Here is a 7,112-nt window from a genome sequence, read left to right as displayed (position 1 = left end):
CAATAGCAAAGACTTGGAACCAACCCAAATGTCCATCAATGATAGACTGGATTAAGAAAATGTGGCACATATACACCATGGAATACTATGCAGCCGTAAAAAGGGATGAGTTGATGTCCTTTGCAGGGATGTGGATGAAGCTGGAAACCATCATTCTCAGCAAATTATCACAAGAACAGAAAACCAAACACAGCATGTTCTCACTCACAAGTGGGAGCTGAACAAGGAGAACACATGGACACAGGGAGGGGAACATTACACACTGGGGCCTGTTGGGGGATGGGGGGCTAGGGGAGGGATAGCATTAAGAGAAATACATAATGTAGGTGCAGGTTGATGGTTGCAGCACACCACCATGGCACGTGTATACCTATGTAACGAAACTGCACGTTCTTTACCCCAGAACTTAAAGTATATATGTATATATAAAACATTCCCTCTTAGTTTTCTCTGACAATCCAAGCATTAAAAAAAAAAGAAAAATCCCTGTTAGAACTGCTTTTGCTGTATTCCATAGATTTTGTTACATTGTTTCCATTTTCATTTGTTATTTTTCAACTTCCCTTTATATTTTTTCATTGACTCATTAGTTGTTTAAGAGCATGTTGTTTTTAAATTTCCATATATTTGTGAATATTCTGTAGTTTCTCTTGTTAACGATTGTGGTCAGAAAAGATACTTGTAATTATCTCAGTCTTTTAGAATTTGTTATGATTGGTTTTTTGACCTCATATATAATCTAACCTGGAGAATGTTCCATGTGCAGTTGAGAAGAATGTGTATTCTACTACTGTTGGATGGATGTTAGGTTCATTTGATCTCGCGTATAGTTTAAGTTTGAAATTTTCTTATTGACTTTCTCTTTGATCTTTCCATTATTGGAAGTGGGCTGTTGAAATCCCTTACTATTATTACTGTTTATTTCTCCATTCAGATTGATGCTTTCTTTATATATTTAGGTGCTGCAATATTGGGTTCACACATATTTACAATTGTTATATCTCCTGTTGCTGAATTGACCCTTTTATTATTAGATAGTGACCTTTGTATCTTTTTATAGTTTTTGACTTAAAATCTATTTAATCTGATATATGTATAGCCACACCTGCTTTCTTTTGGTTTCTATTTGCATGGAGTATATTTTTCCATTCCTTCATTTTCAGTCTGTGTCCTTACAGGTGAAACAAGCCTCTTATAGGCAGCATAAAGTTGAGTCTTTCTTTAAAAATCCATTTAACTACTTTGCCTTTTTATTGGAGAACTTAACACTTACATTCAAGGTTATCATTTATAGGTGAGGAGTTAATACTTTCATTTTGTTGTTTTATAGTTGTTTTGTAGACATTTTCTTCCTTTACCTCTATCTTCTTTGGTGGCTAAATTATGTTGTTGTCTAGTGGTATGTTTTGATTCCTTGCCTTTTTATGTATCTGCTGTAGGTTTTGCTTTGTTGTTACCATGAGGCTTACAAAAAAATATCTTACGATGGGGTATTTTAAGCTGATAACAACTCTGATCACAAAAAAACAAAAACAAACACAAACTTAACAACAAAAAAGCCTCTACGCTCTTATTCCAGTCCCCTCCTCACATTTTGAATATTTGATGTCACAAGTTTTATCTTTTTATATTGTCTATTGCTTAAAAATTATTGCAGCTATTATGATTTTTAATAATTTTGTCTTTTAACTTTTATACAAAATCCAGAATACTTTAATTCTGTGATGATGCTGCATAAATTGCTTATATCTTTAGTCAGTGTACTTACTTTTAACAGTGAGTTTTAGACTTTGAGATTGTTTTGTGTTACTCCTTAGCATCTTTTTTTTTTTTTTTTTTTTTTTTGAGCTTGAAGACCTCCCTTTACCATTTCTTATAAAACAGTTCTGGTAGTCATTAATTCCCTCATCTTCTGTTTTTCTGGAACAGGCTTTATCTCTTCTTCATTTCTGAAGGACTGCTTTGTTGGGTTTGGTATTCTTGGCTGGCAGGGTTTCTTTCAGCACTTTGAGCACTGAGACAGGCCAGAAGCTTGGGGCAGATGTGGCCAGCATAGGAGTGGTACACATCTGAAGCCAAAGTTCACTGAGATATCTCTGGTGTTGTGAGATGTCCAGAGCCCTGGACTGCTGACATCAGCCTGGCATTGGTGCAGCCCAGAGATTGAGTTTGCCATGAAAGCCTGAATCCTGGGGCTATGTGATCCTGCTTGGCACCAGGCTGGGTCTAGATCTTCAGTCCATGGGTACTAGCCTGGAACATGGGGTTGTGGTGGTCTCACCAGTGTTGGGTTTTACTTTGGCAATCCTAGCATTGGAGCTAAAGGGATGGTGTTTCTCTTCTTGCCATGCTTCCTAGGGTTGACGGAGGGATGACGGGGTAATATAAAACTTCCCTTCTTACCCTCTTCAATGTGACTTTTCTTAATATTGTGCTGCATCCAGATAGTATAATCTCTCACATGGCTTATTTAGCTCTTGTGAAGGTATGTTATAGCATGGATACTTGTTCAAATTGATGTTTCTCCTGGGGAAAGTTGCTGAAGAGTCCTACTCTGCCATCTTGCTCCATCTCTTCCTAAATAAATCATTGTTTTAATTTTGCCAGTGAAGACTGACTGTTCTCAATTAAGAGTCCATAAGTTTCCTTTTACATCTTAATATTTTTGTGAAAGTGAGGATATATTTTCTGATGTTCCTTTTCCAACCTTAAATACAATTACTGAAGTAACATACAAATAGTAGAAAGCTTGGGAAAAGGTTAATATAGTCTAGAGTAAAACTTGCCCAGTATACAACCACTCACAGAGAACTACTGTCAACAATTTTTAGTATTTCCTATTTCTTACATCTTTTTATAGCTGAGATCAAATGTTTATTTTTCCTACTTATTAATATTATTATTTTTGAGGCAGAGTCTCTCTCTGTCACCCAGGCTGGAATGCAGTGATGAGATCTCGACTCACTGCAACCTCCACCACCCGGGCTCAAGCGATTCTCCTGTCTCAGCCACCCAAGTAGCTGGAATTACAGGCGTGCACCACCACACCTGGGTAATTTTTGTATTTGGGTAGAGACGGGGTTTCGTCATGTTGGCCAGGCTGGTTTTGAAGTCATGGCCCCAAGTGATCCGCCCACCTCAGTTTCTGAAAGTGCTGAGATTATAAGGCATGAGCCACTGCACCCAACCTGTTTTTCCAAATTGTAAACATGATTTATAATGTCTTCATAATTTTGATCTGTTATATTACCCAGAATTAGCCATTCTTATTAATAGGTATATACGTTTTTATGTTTTTTTCCTATTTCATACAACAAATGTGTTCACAAATATGTGCCCCATTGTTCTTTATTTTAGTAGTTTCCAGATTATAGTTATCAGAAAAAGAGAAGTGGGCAGTTCCACACTTTTCACACTGTGAGGGGTGTTTGGAAGCACCTACCTGAGCCTTGAGGACTGGTGATACAAAAGCCATAAAAGGCTTCAGGGAGTAGCTGGGAACTGACCTAGGAATTCCAATGTCATCAATATATATCAAATTTAAGAATTTAAGGTTATATTACACCTTTACTTAGAACAACATTCAGACACCTACAAGATCCTGCCTAGTCTGGCCCTCCTTCCTCTCTCACCTGACCTATGCACTCCCTCTTAGATGACTCCAGTCTCACTGACTTTCAGCACTCTCACATGCCCTCTCCTCCCACCTCAGGCCTGCTGCACAGGTGTTTCCTGCTGCCTGAAATGGACTTCTGCACGTGTGTAAACACACATGCACACACACCACCACCACCACTGTACCACACATATACAAACACACAACTGGCCACTTCTCTAAACCATCTGATTTTTTTTTTCCCTTCTTTTAGATGTTTTTGTAGGCAGAACAGTGGTCCCTCAAAGATGTTCATGTCCTAATTCCCAGGACCTGTGAATATGTTCAGTTACATAGGAAAGGGAAACTAAGGTCAAAGTTGCTAATCAGCTGATTTTAAGATGGGGAGATTATTCTTTCTTTTTTTTTTTTTTTTTTTTTTTTTTTTTTTTTTTTTGAGACGGAGTTGCCAAGGCTGAAGTGCAGTGGCATGATCTCGGCTCACTGCAACTTCCGCCTCCTGGGTTCAAGCAATTCTCCTGTCTCAGCCTCCCAAGTAGCTGGGACTAAAGGTGCCCGCCACCATGTCTGGCTGATTTTTGTATTTTCAGTAGATACAGAGTTTTACCATATTGGTCAGGCTGGTCTCGAACTCCTGACCTCAAGTGATCCTCCCGCCTCGGCCTTCTAAAGTGCTGGGATTACAGGCGTGAGCCACCACGCCCGGCCAAGATGGGGAGATTTTTCCTGGAATATATGGCTGGGCCTGTTGTAATCAGAAAGTTCTTAAAAGTGGAAGAAGAGAGTGAGAATCAAAGAGGTGGAAGCTTGAAAATGACCTTTCTGCTGTTGGAAGACGGGGTCATGAGCCAGGAAGTGTGATAGCCTCTAGAAGCTGGAAAGGCAAAGAAATGGATTCTTCCTTAAAGCATCTGGAAGGAGCACAGCCTTATCAATATTTTGATTTTAGATCAGTGAGATCCATTTTGGACTTCTGATCTGTAGAACTATAAGATAATAAATTTGTGCTACTATTCAACCATAAAAAAAGAAGGAAATCCTGTCAGTTTTTGACATCATGGATGAACCTGGAGGATATTTTGCTAAGCAAATAAGCCAGGCACAGAAAGACACATAATCTCACTTATATTATATAGAATCTAAAATAGTCAAATTCATAGAATCTAAGAATGGGATGGTGGTTACCAGGAGCTTGGGGAGATGTTAGTCAAAGGATACAAAATTTCAGTTAGACAAGAATAAATTTGAGAGATCTAATGCGCATCATTGTGACTATCGTTAAAAACAATGTATTGCATTCTTGAAAATTGCTGAGAATAGAATTTGAGTGTTCTCACCACAAAAAAAAATGATCAGTATGTGAGATAATGCATGTTAACTGGCTTGATTTAGCCATTCTACAATGTATACATGTTTCAAAACAACATTTTGTAAATGATAAATATATACAATTTCTAATTGCCAATTTTATTTTAAAAATTTGCGTTGTCTTAAACAACTACATTTCTGGTCATTTGTGACAGTTAGCAATGGAAACTAAGGGAATACAGTGCATACAGATGCTTGTCCTGACTCTTTCCTTAATCTGAAGTGACTAAAGTAGGTTCCTGCTTATTCTCCTTCTCAGCAACCTGGGTTTTTGCCTTACTATCCTTTATCACAATATGGAATTACTTATTCCTTTGTTTGCCCATGTTTCGCTGTATGCCAGGGACTGTCTTCTGTGTTACCAATGCTGACCCAATCAGTCCATTATAAGCTTTCAACAAATAGCTATTAGTTTTTAGTTAAGTGAGAGGACATTCCTAGTCAGCAAGACAGTATATGACAGAGCCAAGAGGCAGAGAAAGATGTGGGTACATTTGAGAGGCTATAAATCAGGTGACTGTTGCCTGAAGAGAATATTGGATTGCAGGCAGATTTACAGACCTAAACTAGGTTAGAGGCAGGGAGAATAAGAAATGGAGAGATTCTGGTGACTTCACATTGTGGAAGTGACAGAACCTGGTGCTGAGTCTATGGGAATAGGAAAGTGGAAATGACAGAACCTGGTGCTGAGTCTATGGGGATAGGAAAAATTATCAATGACTGCCATATTGCTGGCTTGGTCAATGGAGTAGATAGTAGTGATTTTCACTTAGAAGTTATCAAAACGGTGAAAGAATTGAGAGGAATGGTAAATTCAATTCTGGACATGAATAAGATGCCTGTGGAACATCCTAGAGTAGGTCTCTGGCAGCCTATCGGAATTACAGATTTGGAACCCAAGGTAAAGTTGAGGGCTTCCTGTCTGATTTGGATATGGTTGATTTATGAAGTTTATGTAAGGAAAATGGTGTTTAGCAGAAAGAGGAACAAGAATGGAACTCTGAAACACTAGTAGTTCAGTAACAGAGGGCAGAAGAAATGGAAAATAAGATAAGAGAAAAGCCTGAGGGTATGGTAACACCAAGACCAGGGAATGATGTTTTAGGGATGAGGGAGTAGCCAGCCAGTGTCGAGTGCTACAGATGGTGCAATAGGACTTCACAGTGTCCACTGGTTTTAGTAACAGAGGTAATTAATGTTCCAGAAAACATTTTGGGCTTTTAGACAGTTTATACTAAAGAATTACTGGAGCAGAGCATAATAACCATTTTTAAGTCCTTTACTTAATGTTGTCAAATTACAAAAAGATGAAATTAGTTTTCAGTCCAATAGCAGCATATGATTGTGACCAACCATCTCACAGCATCAGAAGTAGCATGGTATCTCTGAGTTTATGTCCTGACTTTATAATATTTAGTGCCTTTGGGCAAGTTACTCAGCCTTGGTTTCCTCATTTGCAAAAATGGGACAATAATATTACCTACCTCATGTGGTTATGATTAAAGAGGTTATCAGAATGAGTTTTTACTTTTAAAGCACTTAAACAGCATCTGGCACATAGTAAATGCTACCTTGAAGTGTTTGTTGGATAAATGACAGATACGTAGATGGATACATAAAATAAATGTTGGGTATTCTAATTTTCTCGTGTTTTGCAAATTTGAAAAGTAATGAATAGTACTTTTTTTCAGTCAACTTTATATATATAATTTACAGACATTAAAATGCTCCTGGCTGGGTGCAGCGGCTCACGCCTGTAATCCCAGCACTTTGGGAGGCCGAGCGGGCAGATCACTTGAAGTCAGGAGTTCGAGACCAGCCTGGCCAACATGGTAAAACCCCATCTCTACTAAAAATTAAAAAATTAGCTGGGCCTGGTGGTAGGTGCCTGTAATCCAGCTACTCGGGAGGCTTAGGCAGGAGAATTGCTTGGACCCAGGTGGCGAAGGTTGCAGTGAGTGGAGATCACGCCACTGCACTCCAGCCTGGGCAACAGAGAGAGACTCCATCTCAATCAATCAATAAAATGCTCCTATTTTAAGTGAACAGTTAAATGAGTTTTGATAAATACTTGTACCTGAATGACCATCACCTCAACCAGATGTGGAACGTTCCCATCACCCCAAAC

General features: G+C 38.6%; 1 protein-coding gene across 3 annotated transcripts in view; it reads left to right on the top strand.

The window, feature by feature from the left end:
• The window catches only part of E2F5 (E2F transcription factor 5, p130-binding), a 46,051-nt gene that overhangs the window by 17,925 nt on the left and 21,014 nt on the right, over positions 1-7,112 (top strand). The window contains exon 1 of one of the 3 annotated variants that reach the window (XM_011937108.1): positions 1,172-1,294. The exons of the other annotated variants lie outside the window; for them this stretch is intronic. The gene's annotated coding sequence lies outside the window, so the exon portion shown is untranslated. Of the gene's footprint in view, positions 1-1,171; positions 1,295-7,112 lie in introns of those variants that run through there. 3 annotated transcript variants of the gene reach the window in all.

This window comes from Colobus angolensis, unplaced genomic scaffold, assembly GCF_000951035.1.
Source record: "Colobus angolensis palliatus isolate OR3802 unplaced genomic scaffold, Cang.pa_1.0 Scaffold16, whole genome shotgun sequence".
NCBI lineage: Eukaryota > Metazoa > Chordata > Mammalia > Primates > Cercopithecidae > Colobus > Colobus angolensis.
This window is presented reverse-complemented; position numbering and strand designations above follow the sequence as displayed.